A 16,852-nucleotide genomic window follows, 5' to 3' on the forward strand; every position below is an offset into this window, starting at 1 on the left:
ATCTTCCCGTATCTCCCGGCCTTTCCCAAGTATACCTCCTCCTCTTGTGATTCTTGAACAGGGTATTCGCTATTACTAGCTGAAACTTGATACAGAACTCAATTAGTCTTTCTCCTCTTTCATTCCTTGTCCCATGCCCATATTCTCCCGTAACCTTTTCTTCTACTCCTTCCCCTACTGCTGCATCCAGTCGCCCATGACTATTAGATTTTCGTCCCCCTTTACTTTTTGCATTACCCTTTCAATATCCTCATACACTTTCTCTATCTGTTCGTCTTCAGCTTGCGACGTCGGCATGTATACCTGTACTATTGTTGCCGGTGTTGGTCTGCTGTCGAATCTGATTAGAACAACCCGGTCACTGAACTGTTCACAGTAACACACCCTCTGCCCTATTTTCCTATTCATAACGAATCCTACACCTGTTATACCATTTTCTGCTGCTGTTGATATTACCCGATACTCATCTGACCAGAAATCCTTGGCTTCCTCCACTTCACTGACCCCTACTATATCGAGATTGAGCCTTGCATTTCCCTTTTCAGATTTTCGAGTTTCCCTACCACGTTCAAGCTCCTGACATTCCACGCCCCGACTCGTAGAACGCTATCCTTTCGTTGATTATTCAATCTTTTTCTCATGGTAACCTCCCCCTTGGCAGTCCCCTACCGGAGATCCGAATGGGGGACTATTCCGGAATCTTTTGCCAATGGAGAGATCATCATGACACTTCTTCTAATACAGGCCACATGTCCTGTGGATACACGTTACGTGTCTTTAATGCAGTGGTTTCCATTGCCTTCTGCATCCTCATGTCGTTGATCATTGCTGATTCTTCCGCCTTTAGGGGCAATTTCCCACCCCTAGGACAAGAGAGTGCCTTGCACCTCTATGCGCTCCTCCGCCCTCTTTGACAAGGCCGTTGGCAGAATGAGGCTGACTTCTATGCCGGAAGTTTTCAGCCACCAATGCTGCTTATTTATCAAAACTTACGCAGTGGCGGCGATCGAACCCGAGACCGAAGAAGTTTTGAATATGAATCAAAGACGCTACCCCTAGACCACGGGTAGCTTACAGCTTTTTCTCTGTCCAGTTCACTCTGTTGGTCCAGGTAGTCGCTTATGGTCTGTGAAAATACATCCACATTTGCTTCATTACTCTGCAATTCACAATGAAGTGCCTGACACAGGGCTCACCGAACCACCGTCATTCTTTTTCTCTAACGCACCATTTTGTTACAGCCCGCGGGAAACACAAATACATACGAGTACATCTGTCCGTGAGTGCTCTGATTTCTCATATTTCATTACGATGATCATTGCGCCCTATGTAGGTGGGCATAATCCCAAATCTCCACACTCTGAGGAAAAAAATTGTTATTGAAATTTCGTGACAACATCCAGCCACAAAGGAAAACGACTTCCGTTCAGTGATTGCCGCACCAGTTCACGTACCATATCCGTGACACTCTCTTCGCTATTTCGTGACAGAACAAGACGAGGTGCCCTTCTCTGAACTTTTTCAGTGTCCTCCGTAGATCCAATATGAAGCGTCTCCTACACCGCAAAGGACTACTCCGGAAGAGCACGGACAAGCGTAGTGTGCGCAGTCTCTTTAGAGGCCCCGTCACACGTTTTAAGTGTTTTGTAAATAAATTAGGGTTTTCGGTTTATTTTACCCACAACATTATATGTGATAGAACCAACTTAAGTTATTCGTAATAGATATCCATAAGTAAGTAGTTGAGTTTACAGCCTTTATATTTGCGTGATTTTTTAGTATAACCGAAATTTAGTCGATTTCTTTTAGTACTCATGTGGTGGACTTCATCTTTTTAATTATTTAGAGTCAATTGCCACTTTTCGCACCGTACAGATACCTCGTTTAAATTGTAGTGGAATTTGTTTTGAGCATCTGATGACTTTATAAGACCATAAATGACAGCTCCATCTTCCCACAATCTACGAGTGCTACTCATATTGTCTCCTAAATCGGTCATGTAGACGAGGAACAACAGGGGGCCTATAACACGCTACAGTCTGGAACCGCGCGGCCGTTACGGTTGCTGATTCGAATACTGCTTCGGGCAGGGATGTGTGTGATGCCCGTAGATTAGCCAGGTTTAAGTAGTTCCAAGATCTAGGGAACTTATGAACTCAGAAGTTGAGTCCCATAGTGCTCAGAGCCATTTGAACCATTTTTGGAAGCCTATAATACTTCCTGGGGAACGCCAGGTATTTTTTCTGTTTTACTCGATGACTTTCCGTCTGTTACTACGAACTGTGACCTTTCTGGCAGGAAGTCACAAATCCAGTCACACAACTGGGACAATCCTCCGCAGTCACGCAATTTGAACAGAAGCAGCTCCTGCCCGTGGAGAACGGTGTCAATAACTTCCAGGAAACCTAAAAATACGGAATTTCTGGAAACCTGTAGCTACGGAACACTATGACAACCCCGTCAATAGCGCTCATTACTTCCTGACAGTAAATTGGTAGCTGTGTTTCACAAGCCATTATCCGTTTTTCAATAAATTGTTTGCTTTGAGGTAACTCATAATCTTCGAACAGAATATATGTTCCTAAGCACTACGGCAAATCGACGTTTACGATTTGGGTCTGTAATTCAGCGGATTAAAGCCATTTCCTTTCTTAGATATTGGTGTGAGCTGCGCAACTTTCCTGTGTTTAGGTAAGAATGACTCGACGAGAAAGCGCTTGTACATACTTCTATAAATATGAAACTACTTTATCAACATACTCTGAGAGAAACCTGTCTGGTATACAGTAAGGACCGGAGGCTTTGCTTTTATGATTTAAATTGCTGTGTTACACCAAGGATATCTGCTTGTAAGTTACTCACGTTTCCAGCTTATCTTGATTCGAATCTGGAATATTTACTTCGTCTTCTTTGGGGAAAGAATTTGCTAAATCCGCTTTTAGTAACTCTGCTTTAATGGCACTGTCATCAGTAGGGTGTTATAGTGTAATCGAGATATTCATTGCATATTTCCGCTTGCGTACTTTATATACGACCAGAATGTCTTTGGATCTTCTGCCACATTTTCGATTGAGTTTCGTTGTGAAAACTATTAAAAGTATTTGTCATTCGAGTTCGGAGTAAATTTCTAGCTTCTGTAAAACTTCACCACTCTTGGAGGTTTCGCGTTCATTCTAATTTGATATGCTTTTTTCGTCGCTTTTGCAACAGTGTTCCAACCTGTACTGTGTAATGTAGGGGATCAGTAGCATTTCTTATTAATTAATTTGGTATATGTTACTCGAGAGCCGTCGATAGTATTTCTTTTAATTCAAAGCATTATATAAATAAATAAATGAAAAACTAAAAACTTTACGTAACCAGACTTCGTATCTCGTAAACGTTTTTTTATCGAGTAGCCACGCCTCCCTCAGCCGGTGACATGTAAATTCATTTCCCTTTTCCTTGTTCGACTGCTATTAACATCCACAGGAGGGAACAACGGATAATTTTCTGTGAAGTACAAAACGCCTGGTAGCTTTTATCACTACAATTCGCACTTAACTGATGACGTTCGCTTTACGTAACAACGGAAGCTTACTAGCTTATAAAAGGCGATGTTCCTAACTCCTGGCTACTATTCGCCATGCAGAAGACACTCATTGTCATCGTCGTGGTCGCCGCCTGTGTCGGTAAGTCAATTCTCCGAACAGAACCACGTAACTTCGTTTGTAATCGACTCTTAGACGCATTTTCAATTTGTAACAGATATACCAATAACGATGTTTGACCTCTAACTACGTTTCGAAGAGGTGAACAGCTGGAAACGAATTACTTGTTGCTAATCTTTGAGACACTCCGTTCATCCATTCGTTCCTTATATGCATCCCCTTTCATCGAACTGCACTGTATGCGTTCACCAGTATACAAGCCTTTATTCATTTGTTCTTGTACACTGACTGACGGGACGGACTCAACAGCGTCATAGTTTTTGCTCTCACCTCATATTGCTTGACAGAAAATATTAAAGGTGGAACCATAGGCATAACTTTTTCTAGTAATATCTGATATGTGAAGAAAGGGAAACGTAAAGGATAAATGAGGCAAGCGTCGCGTACAGCAGAGTGACACTATGTGCACTTAATTACCTAGAAATAAACTCTGGGAAAGAAGATTTATGTTACCAGTCAGTAACTGCTAGCTCCAAAAACAGCACCCATTTGGAACAAAATGCAGCATGAAGTTGCTATGTTCACATATTCAGAGCTGTGATAGCATTCCCGTTTAGATGTTTAAGTAAGTGGAGTTCGTTTGACCAATATCTAACAGACGTTTCCTAAATTACAATAACTCAATGAACGCTGTGCTTACATATCGTTGCGATGACAAGACTATAGAAATGAATTTTCTTCCAAAATATACGGGCTATACTACGGATTATTTATTGTGATAATTTGAAGAAGCAGTTACGACATAGATATCATACAAATTTCCACAAGCTAAACAGTAAATTAACTACCTTGATATTTCGTAAATAACTTTAATGAATACATAAATTTTTGTCGTTTTGTGCTCCATGGCTGCGTTTACATTCCAGTTTCGTTAAATTAAGAGTTAGTTCCATTTTAATGGGATGCAAAGAGATGACGCGCGATTATGGTAACTGTATGGTATTGTTCGTAGCGTTCGTCACATAGCTCGACAGGCGATCCTGCGGCAGTCAGTTCTAAAGCTAAACCCATTTTGCACATATTGGGTCATCCGTGAGGCAGCGTGGCTCATGTGCTGCTTCTTAACCGGACAGGGCTTTTTACTGAGTATTAACAGCTTTACGATACAAGGTCTACATCTTTGGTGTCTCTTCCATTGTGTCGAATAATTTTCGTTCTCACGTATGCAGATAAAAGATTCCCATATTCCTCCCGCCTTGATTTGGAACGAAAAGGATATTTATTATGAAATGGACCACTACTGCTCCTAAAAAAGACAATCCTTGCGCCAGAATTACTTTACGAATATACTCTAAGACAAAAAGTGATGCATCACGAAGGGCTGGGACGGAACTCGGTTGATGTAATGTGCGTGTACAGTCAACAAATGATTGCAACTTAAGAAAAAATTCGATAGTTAATTCAAGAGGAAAAGCTTCATAAGTTAAGGAAGTCGTTTACGCTTTTGTCCACCTTTGGCGCTATGTAAGCAGTTATTAGTATTGACATTGTTTGATAGAATGGTTGGATATCCTCTTGAAGGATATCTTGGTACATGCAGTCCCAATTGCTCTTTATATCTTCAAAATGCCGAGTTACTTGGAGGGTCTTTCCAATAATGGTCGAAACTTTCTCAACTGGGGTGAGATAAGGTGACCTTACAGTGTAACGTATGTTTTGGAAAGCACGAAGGCAAGCAGCTGAAAGTGTCACCGTGTGCAGGAGGGCATAAAGGGCAATAAAACGGGCTTAGAACATGCTGTAAAGTTGGGTGGATGACACTCAAAGGGGTCCTGCTATGATATGATATGGCACATCCATCCATGCGTGTCTGCAAGTACGTCTCCACTGGTCATTAAGTTAAATTACTCTTATAGACACAGAAGTGAATGTAATTCCCATTGAATGGATGACAGTTTGGTAAATTATTACAGATTCTGGAACTGTTTTCTCACATCTCAGAGGTCAGTTGACCATAGTAAATACAGGAAAAGCATCGAGATATAGTACTGTGAGACTTTTGATGTGTAAAGTGAACATTTAGTAACTGTTTAGGTCTCTCATCTAAATAAGTTCAATTTTCTGTTGTGAATGATGAATGTACTGGTGCAATTGCGTTGTATGAAACATATTAAAACTACAAAACAATTCCTTTGCGCAGGAGCCATCTCTGCACAGGTGGTATGTCCCAAGGAGTGCCTAGGGCTGGCAGGAGGGCCTCCGGTTGCAGAAGACGAACTGCAGTCTGGTTTGTATATTAGCACTACATATGTCTGAAAAATATACTAAAAGAAATATTTTTTAAAATTAATTGAGTATTCCAAAAATTATGCGATTTTTATGCTCATATTCTTTTCAATTCTTCGTTGCTATTTTTATACAATTAATAAGTACTGATATTTGTTGGTGCTTGTGGTAGTTTAATATATTTACTGCTAAGTTTTAAATATATTTCCAAGGTCATATTTTATGATGAAAAATTACATATGTTACTTTGCTTTTAATCAGCGATTTTATTTTCAAGCGATGAATTTATGTCAATCCTTACAGTTTGAGCACGACTATTAATTAAATAAAATTTGCAGCACCTTTAAAACGTAAAGAAGTGCCCTAGAAAAAAATGTTGACACTAACTTGTGAAACTATATTTGCAAGAAAGTAAAATTCTGACATAAAAGAATACCAAATAGTAAGGCAGACAACACACTTCAGTTACTTATCTTATAGTTGGTAATTATTAGTGTCCGCAAATCGGTCTAAGCTGTTTCGAACAAACACAGCTGCCTCGTGGTATTGATTATAACATGGGTTAAATGGTTATCACAGGTAACAATTAACACCATCAATAGCCGAATAAGTTGCACACTTAACAGGTATTACCTGAGCCCGGTTTGTCGTAATCGTTGCTATGAATTAGTAGATACACTAGTGGAAACTCACCGAACTACAACCAAACTAACTCTTGACGTATCCGCCTCTTACAAGTAAGGCCGTTTGTCGTAAGATATGACTTACAATTTTCGTACAAAAACCCATTTACCCAAAGACGGCACTAACCTTACCTTATCCAGCTGAACCGCAGTGACCAACATACGTCTTTCCTTATTGCCACATTTCAGTATTTGACAGTAAATAACGTGCAATGCGAAACCACAATGCAGTTCTTATCGTACTCTTGCCAACAAAAGGTAACACTTAAATACGCACGACTCTCTCCGTCGGAGGTTCGCGTCCTCCCTTGGGAATGGGTGTATGTGTAGTCCTTACCGTAACTTATTTTAAATTATATTCAGTAGTGTGTAAGCCTAGGAACCGATAACGTCAGCAGTTTGGTCATATAGGAACTTACCACAAATTTCCAAAAAATAGAACATCCTTGCTCAGTCCCGGTTCCTTAACCGTTTAAACAGAACCACAGAGTGATGTGCGTAATTGATTCCCCGTCAGTACACTCTCTCAACTAATCATGCAATCCCTGATATAGGCTATCAGTACAAGCTATCAGGCTAATTCCGCAAATCCAGAGATCTCAATGCACAATTGATAGTAAAAAACACCAGACAGACAAACTAATGATAACTTATACTCCGGGCAATTTGCATGCAGAAAAGAAAGTAGAGCTGGTAGAATGTAGCTGATTGTAGCTCCTGCTTTCAGCATCCGTAAGTGGATTACCACGTCATCGGGTAGCTGAATAAAGCGATTGTAAACACTTTTACTTCCAGGAAAATACTCAGCAGTAACTAACTCAACTTTCCTGCTCAGGACGCGATGGGAGGGACCTGCCCCGTCAAAGTCTACGAGCGCCACTTCCCGCCTCAGCGACCAGAGCAGATAGCAAGCCGATACCCCTGGAAAACAACGTTAGCGAAGTGTATAATCCAGCGTCTTGGTATTATCTGGTAATTAGTTTATCACTAAGTGCATGTGGTTTTTTTTAGGAGTAGTCTGAACTTTACTTGTTACTCATTGAAGGCGTTGTGTCCCAAACTCGAAGGTAAATTTAAATACCCTGACGGAAAAAATGTCACAATACCAAGAATAATTAATGTGGAGGACGGTGGAGCTGTTGTGTGATGATGCTCCATATGGGTTCGATTGGAGACAGATGTGATGATAGAGCAGGCTGGGGCAACATGTCGACACTTTGTAGAGCATGTTGAGTGAAAACAACTGTATGTGGGAAATACACCCTGGAACGCTGTTCATGAATGGCAACACAATAGGTTCAATCTACAGGTTGACGTACAGATTTGCTGTCAGAGTGCGTTGGATAGCCATAAGAGTACTCCATCTGATATATGAAATCGCATCGCAGACCATAACTCTACGTATAGGTCCACTGCGTCTAGAAAGTAGACAGGTTGGCCGCAGGCCCTCAAATGATGTCCCAGTAACCAACACACAGCCGTCACTGGCAAAGAGACAGAACCTGCTTTCACCAGAAAACACGACAGACTGCCACCGCGCTGTCCAATGGTTTGGGCACAGCGGAATGCACGCTACAAGGCGTCTGGCTCAGAGCTGTCCTTGAAGTAACAGATTTATAACAGCTTTCTATGGCGCTATGATGTCAACCGCCGCTGAAATATGCCCCAGAACTACACGCCGAACGTATGGTCTTCGTCGTGCCACGTAGCCATCCGGAGACCGATCTTCTTGCGACTGTTTAATCTCGTGACGACCGATTTCAGCAGTAGCGCAGAGTGGCTACGTTCCTGCCAAGTCTTTCTACAGTATCGGAGACGGAGCATCCAGCTTCTAGTACTATATTACACGACCTCGTTCAAACCTAGTCACCATAAACGCGTCCTTGACTAACAGCAGCACACCGTGTCCACTATCAAAAGTAACTAGTGCTCACGGCTGCTACAGCGTGTATTTAGAGTAGCTCTGATGTCTCACAACTATTTCTTGGTGTTGCGACTTTTTCCGCCAGTGAAGGTTAGCCGAGGCTCGCACGATGCCGTGTGGTATATTTTGGAATATGGTACGCCTAATAGTGTCGATACCTATTGCTTCAGAAGGGATTCTCATTACAGCTTTTCTTATTTCACGTGCTGTAACGTGGTTTAAGTAGTAAGGATCTGGGTCATTTAACCTTAATTTTCTATCAGAAAGTAGTTTTTATTAGCATTTGGGCTGATTAAAGCTGAAAAAACTTGTTCACCTTGTCAGCTGGCTTTTTCTGTCCTTCACCCAAGCTACGGAGATTCTTCCACGTAACCTAAGCTCTCGTACAGTGCCACCTAAGGTATGCCATATTTTTGCATTGCAGACTTATTGCTTTCCCCGGTTGAGCAATTTTCTGTATCCTTCGTAGCACCAGCTAGCATCATACCTGTGGATGAATATTTGACATAACTGAAAGTTTTGTATTATTCGTATATGAGCCATGAACTTATTAATAAGTTTCTGGATCTCTGCTCAGTTGTTGGTTCACTGATTATTTGATGTTACAGCGTTTATGAGCACTACGCTCCAGAGATCCACGGTCGATATGATTAATGTTCCCATAAGCTGCGTGGCCGGCCATAGGTGGCCGAGCGGTTCTAGGCGCTACAGTCTGGAACCGCGTGACCGCCACGGTCGCAGGTTCGAATCCTCCCTCGGGCATGGATGTGTGTAATGTCCTTAGGTTAGTTAGGTTTAACTGGTTCTAAGTTCTAGGGGACTGATGACATCAGATGTTTAGTCCCATAGGCTCAGAGCCATTTGAGCCAATACTATTTGAGTAATACAACCCAGTACGTTTTCCTTGTCGGCAAGTGTTTACCAGAGACAAGTGCATTGTCAGGAACATCTCTGGGGAGCATGATTTCACAGCTTTTATTCTCTATATACGTAAGTGATCGGACAGGCTACAGAGATTTACGTCTTTCTGCTGATGATTCTGTGATGTACGGCAAGGTGTCGACGTTGACTGGCTGTAGGACGACGCAAGATGACGTAAACAGAATTTCTAGTTGGTGTGATGAGTTGCAACGTGCTTTAAATTTAGAAAGATATAAGATAATGTGATCGAGTAGGAAAAAAAACAATTCCTGTAACTTTAGAATACAGAGTTAGTCATCGATTCAACATCTAGGCGAAAATTTACAAAGCAATATGAAATGGAACGATCAGGTCAGGTTTTTAGCAGGAAAAGCGAATGATCGACTTCGGTTTATTGGAAGGATTTTGGGTTAATGTAGCTCATTTATAACGGAGGCGGCATTTAGAACGCTGGACCCTTTCTTGTGTACTGCTCATGTGCTTGGGATACTCACCAGGTCGGGTTTAAGGAAAACATCGCAATAATTCAGATTCGTGCTGTTAGATTTGTTACCGGACGGTTCGATCAGCAGGGAAATATACTTTGTGGACTCAAATGAGAACCTCGGAGGGCAGACGGCGCACTTCCCTCGAGGCACCATCCCAGAAATTTAGAGAACTCGGTTTTAAGGCTGACAGCAGAACTATTCTATTGCCGGCATCGTACGTTTCGAGCAAGGACCACGAAGATGAGACAACAGAAGCTGGGTCTCGTGTGGAGGCTTGTAGACAGTAGTTTTGCCCTCGCTCAATTTGCGAGTGCAACAGGGAAAGATATGTCTAGAAGTGATGCTGTGTAAATGAATAAGAGGCTGAACCTTTACTGTGAAATAATTCTCAAGACTTATTTTGTATAAACGACTCAGTATGTGCATATGCTGAAGTGAAACCTGAGAAACATTTCTCGCAGAAGTGGTCTATCACTGCATGTGCTTCATAAATTGGCTATAGTGTCTTCTTTTTTAAAAATCTAGTAGTCACGAAAATGATTACAGCGATGTTTGAAATGCGCACGTGAAACTCTCTTGAATCGATCTTGATCGATGCTGAAAAATATGCAAATCGCGACAGGAATGACTCGAAAAAAAAATTATGTTATAATATGTTATGTATAAAGTGTATCCATAAGATCGTTTATCAGTCCAGTTACAATGAGTTCCTCGTATTCACAATAAAGTGAATGTAATCGCGTTTGAAAGGCTATTTATAAAGGAATCCTGGAACCGTATCTGTGTAACTCTGACTTCATTTCATTATGGTAAATGCAGGCACAACACCTAGCTGTGTCAAAAAATGTTGCCCAGGAGACGTAACAACACCGCAGCTCCTGTTGAAGGCTTGAACAAAACTCAGTTAAATTCATATAAGTTTTAGTGCATTGTGAAGGCTGTGATTGTCTTAGACGTTTCTGCAAACGGTATCTGATATAAGCCTGGTTTAGGTCCAGTGTAATAAATATCTCTGACTTATCGTAGCACGAAAACATGAATGGAAGTCTCGTAGTGAAATAGACTGGAGGATTACTTTGTAATTCAGGTCTCTTTAATCAGCTGCTGGCCAAACCCTTCCACATCTTTTCAGAACGGAATTACCAATGGTATCGTAAGCTCACAAAATTTACATGTTTGTGCTTTGTAAAGCTACCCTCTGGCTCGAATGTTTTATCAAATAACAGCCCAAAGTTTGCGATACTGCTAAATGACTTCCCCCTCTCACGCGGAATTTGAAGTTAAATAGTGGTATTTAATCGGAGTCGCTTAGTAATAACATCTCGTCCGAATTTTCCATCTTACATGTACCCACATCTGAAACCAATGATGGAATTTTTCAAGTTGAATCGTTATTCCGGTAACAATTCTCGCTGACTAGGGAAATTCAACAGCGTGAGTCCAAGCATACACAGCTTTTTTCCGCATATAACGCAAATGAAGGGAACAGTAGCAGTAAATCCTGCTATCCTACTGCACATATCAGACATAATAATTAAAACAGTTTCCGTTCCGTGCAGCTAGTCACTAAGACATTGCACATTTTCCCTTACGTACCAACTGGCAAACTCACTTAACATGGTTGGTACTCACTCACCCGAAACTTTTCTGCACTAATTCTATTCTCATTACCGCCCTTACCCAATGTTGTCTCTACCTACAGCTTATTAAACTCGATTCTATCTTGTTCATCAACAGCACCACGAAAACAAAAAGTTAAAAAAACGTACAGATAATCTTAGCTGTTGTGGACTTTTACTAACAGCCTACATTTTAAACAGATGACGTGTAACTAGCGTTCAGAAGTTGAAAATATTTAATATGACTGTCGTTGTAGCAAGTCGTATGGACTACTAGTATACTACTACAACTACATTCATCACTACAACTTAAATTTCTGAATTAACTTTAAATGATAAAAGTTTAAAAGTACTGTAGAATATGGCAGAAGCATTCTTGGGAACCAGTATACATTTTTTTCAAAATTTTTAAATATGAAGTACATGACTAGATTATAGTACTTACTAGAGATGGGGGATGCGCTCTTGAACTAATTCATAGAGTTGAATCTTTCAAAGGAGTGAACAATCAGTGATTCAGAAAAAAAGAACGGTAGCTCCAAACGTTTCTCACAGCAGAGAGAGAGAGAGAGAGAGAGAGAGAGAGAGAGAGAGACGGAGCATATCAGCGGGGCCTTTGCTGGTCAGAGCACACTGAACGCCACACAACACAGCCAGCGGCGGCCTCTGCCCTGCTTCCACCTTGGCTGCCTGCATTGTGCAGTGCCCCATTGGATTTTGTGTTTCACATATGCCCTGCCGTCCATGTGGGTCGTCTGCCGCGCGCAGTGTCTGGCGCAGCTTAACTTCGCATCGCACTCTGTCGGCGATCGTTTCAGTCGCACGTCCTGCCCTCTGGGCAGTTGATGCGAGCAACAGGACAGAGAGCCACCTAGCGGATAACATAGGAACTACTTGCAACAACCTGCTCACAAGAGAACAGACGATTTGTTTCGGAGCGGGTGAGTTCACCGCTCCCCCCACCCTCGGAACTCGCCCGCTCAACGCTCACCCCACCGTCTCGACTCTAGCCAGAGCGTTGAGCAAAGCGACTCAGGTGTCACTCTGCTCTCTGCGGTCTTAGCTCACGCAGTAATACAGCTCGCGGCTCGACCCGCTCGACTCAGCGCCTCTGCATCGGAGTTCGTCCCTACTGGATATTGTTCTTCATAGTAATACCGCTATGTATATTACATAATTATGTTATGTATACATCAATTGTTTTTATTTTATTTTTATTTGTTTAAACTGATTAGATTAGGTTCCTGATGACTCCTCTTACTATAGGATTTTTATTATGGACACTCGAATTTACGCTTTAATTACGAACGAACCGATAAACGTATCACAAAATGTGATACACCAATATTTTCCTTGTTTTATTCTGCGTAAGGCTATATGCAGCACTTTCGTTTTACAGTCAAATTTATATATATATTTTTTTTCTTATTCTGGTACGGATTTTGCGATTTTAGGCGTCTTCGGAAGGAAACGTTCACTTTAAAAATATATGGCTTGCGATGAATTTGTATGAGGTTAATGAAATTTTAATACATTATAGCCAAATATATTGTTAATGCAAATCTCAAGTTACAACATTTTCCGATCACCCAAAAAACCAAGATAGTGCAAAATAAATCAATAATCAAAAACTTTGTCATATCGTGGAAATTTCAATAAACAATACAAAATTCTTACTCATTATCTGTGTTACTTAAAAATAGGATCAAATAAGATCAAAATACAGGTGTAGTACTGGAATAAACCAAGTTTAAAGGACAATGTGCCTTCCATTTATTTTCTATTGTAAATGAGTGGTGAGTCATGAAAAAGAGCTAATTCATTTCAGGGAGTGAACAGTTCTGATCCAATCTCTGAAAAGAACAGTTTTGCCCATCTCTAGTACTTACGAGAGATGGGTGTAAAGTACACCTTCCCCGTTGGTGCCGGAGGAATTTAGATGTAGGGAGGACGGTTCCAGTTCTTCGAAGAATGAAAGTAATGTGAACTTGTCTACAAACGTCATTTCAGTAACAGACACGGCTGTAGTCATACATTCCTCGCCCGACGTCGGCAGCAATGCCGGTTGATACTTCGTTTAAACTTCCGACATAGTAACATTCATACTTATTTTTAATTCTGAACTCAGTTTTACTTTCCTCGAAGCATTAAACGTAACAGCTCTGAGGCAGACACGGTGAAACAGACCACTTCAAATAGAATGCCGGCCACGCATCTTAACATAGAATTAATAGAATGTAAAGCTATTACAAAATATAAGGCACATAGTGTTCTCAACCACACTCCGCTGCCACTACAGAACTCAACCAAGGAGAGTGGTAGTAGTGGTAGTACTGAGTCGGTTTTATATATATATATATATATATATATATATATATATATATATATGTGTGTGTGTGTGTGTGTGTGTGTGTGTGTGTGTGTGTGTGCGTCTGTGTGTGTTAGGTTTCGCTATATTTATTAAAATCCACTGCTTGGTATTAAAACAACCTCGCAGTCATTCAACTCCTCAATAAGATAAGCTTCAGAGACGGTAAACAGGAAAAGAAATCATACAATGGGCTTTTGAACATCATAATAAATTAAAATCCGGCACCACTGGAACGGTACCATGTCCATCGCGGCATAATTCTTGACGTTTCCACAATGTAAATCATGAATCCTTGCCTATTGTCAGTTTGAAATAGTTAATTGTTAACTCTTCACCCACGACGATAATACAACACTTACTTGAACCGTAATAGTTTTTCTGTGATGCCTCCTCGACACATAGACTTTCTGTTGTGTCAAACTAAGAAGAGATATTAAAAGACTATGCCTTGGACAAAAACGTTTACTGATATATGCCGCCTTTCGCAATTGAAAGCTATGCAGTATTCATACACTTTGCCAACAACGATGGGTGAGAACGAAGCAAACAACCCCATTTATAAAATACTGATTGACATTTGTGCACGATGAGTGTACAGACGGTCTGTTGCTGTTCCTATCTCTCTGCTATAGACGTGCACAGCAACAAAATAGCTAAGGAGACACTTCCTGCAAACGTAACATACAGGTCCTTGTGTATTCTCTGCAATTCGTATGCTACATTCGTTGATATAAAAAGTTAATTGTGGAACGTGATGATGGCTCGAGATATGATAGAAACAAAGTAATAACCAAGTTATTTTTTCTTGTCCTCCTCTCTAGCGTCCACCGCTTCGTCCATCTAGGGGCTAAACCACGACGCAAGAAGGTGGATGAGCTCTTACCAACCAACAACCTCACTGACGTACAACGGCTACTGACAATTCCAGGCCTGTTGCTGTTCACCACCGTAGTAATGATAACATCTTCACTAATAAATGCAGACTATTTGCTACGATATCTGTCGCTCTTTCAATAATAAGAGTAATAACAGCACCATATGCAGAAATAACTCGCACGAATATTAATTTCCACAATTCTATTGGAAATAAAGTACTTCTTTTCCTCATGATGATTTGATTTATTTTGTCAATTCATCCCAGAACTTCAGTCTCAATAAAGAAGCTCTACCTTTCACATTTTTCCTAACTGCCTACAACAAAGTATCCTCGTTTCCACACTAGTTCAGTCATAAACGACTGATCCTTGCTTTGTGCAATACGGAGTTAACAAAATAGAAGTTGTGACTGTGATTAACAATAACACTGGTCAATCATTACTAAGGTATTAAAAAATTGTAATGACACACATAGATACCTATATTTCACCCAGTACAACTAAAGAAGCAGCGAAGTGCCATAGAAACAGTACAACTAAAGAAGCAGCGAAGTGCCACAGAAAGAATACGACCGTTTGATGAAAGATATTATCCAGCAACAAAATACAAATTTGCATGAAAAAGAATTCGTTAGAAAAGAGAAAATTTTGTTTACGATGAATATACACACCAAGGGCATTAGTTACAGGGTCGTAAAAGGTAGGAGAACCAAAATAATGCCAATCAGAGAGTTCAGATAGAAAAATGCAACTAGAACGCCATCTGAAATCACTATTTCGTAAACAGCAGCACATCTTGCCTTGTTAATTCGCTTAAAGTGCTATTTCAGTTGACAGATCGCAATTTCATTCATGGGACCTTCTCCTCAAACTAAATACATAGGGTTTTCTATCAAACCTAAGCCCCAGTTTGGTACTAGGTCAGTTTGGGGAACCATGTAACCCTGACTGCTGCTATTATCGGAAATAATCGGAATGACGGTATACAATTAATAGTAGCTATTAGCAACGGATTATCCAGTCTCTGACGACGCCCTAATTCACACTCTATCTCTCTTCTGTCCTCTGAAACCCTACTCCTTTCTCATATTTTCATAAAGTCAGAAACTTCCTCATAACAAATCTGAAATACAAATCGTCAAGTAGGAAGGTATTTACTGTATTGTACTGTAAAAATCATCCGACATTACGGTAAACAACATTGTGAACAAAGTATATGAGATAGGATAATTGGCGATTTGGGAGAAGAAGATATTCCAGGTCTTGTAAATGAAACCGTTTTAAATCCAAACTACACTGCAAGGCCAGCTTATGTAAGAGAGTCGCTAGAAGCTGCACCATAATGACACTCGGCGCCCAATCTCATGGCAAAACCACTTGGACTCCGATACCTTTTGAGGAAGGTCTGAAGCAGACACACACAACCTGCACACTCTCCATGTCTATGTTTATCAGGCGAATACAGCATTCACTATTGAAGGTACCTGGCGACTTGGCAGAAGATTTTATTCAGTGCATTCATTCTGGGATTAACACATTCATGCTAGGACTCTATTTACAAATTTTAACATCTCGCTTGCCAGACTCAGACCTGTGGTGTTGCTGTCACCTGTGGGAGCCACACGGCATGGCCCAAAGGTGAGTAAATTGTGTTTATCATGGTGTTGCATGTGAACTAATAAATTCACCTTGGTTCTTTGAACGTAAGTACTCCTTTTATATATGTATAATAAAAATGGGGGTTCCTATTCAAAAAAACACAGTTGATATCGTTTGACCTATGGCAGCGCCACCTAGCGGGCCAACCATAGCTCCATCTCGTTTCCCACTTCAAGCTAGGCGAGCTTCGTTCTTTGTAGTTTTAAGGACCACCCTTATATATATATATATATATATATATATATATATATATATATATATATATATATACGTTAGTTCATACATTCTTTGTGTGTTTCCCTTGCATTATCTAGGCACGGACTCGTGTTTCAGTAACTGTGTTCAACAGCGATTAGAATGGACAGGGACTGTGATT

General features: G+C 40.7%; 1 long non-coding RNA gene across 1 annotated transcript; it reads left to right on the forward strand.

Moving 5' to 3' along the window:
* Positions 1–3,624: 3,624 nt before the first annotated feature.
* LOC124545469 lies at positions 3,625–14,938 on the forward strand. Its single transcript, XR_006967633.1, has 4 exons — positions 3,625–3,671; positions 5,851–5,937; positions 7,455–7,591; positions 14,764–14,938. It is a non-coding gene; the product is annotated as an uncharacterized LOC124545469 (long non-coding RNA).
* The last annotated feature ends 1,914 nt before the right edge of the window (positions 14,939–16,852 follow it).

This window comes from Schistocerca americana, chromosome 8 (assembly GCF_021461395.2).
Source record: "Schistocerca americana isolate TAMUIC-IGC-003095 chromosome 8, iqSchAmer2.1, whole genome shotgun sequence".
NCBI classification, from domain to species: Eukaryota; Metazoa; Arthropoda; class Insecta; order Orthoptera; family Acrididae; genus Schistocerca; species Schistocerca americana.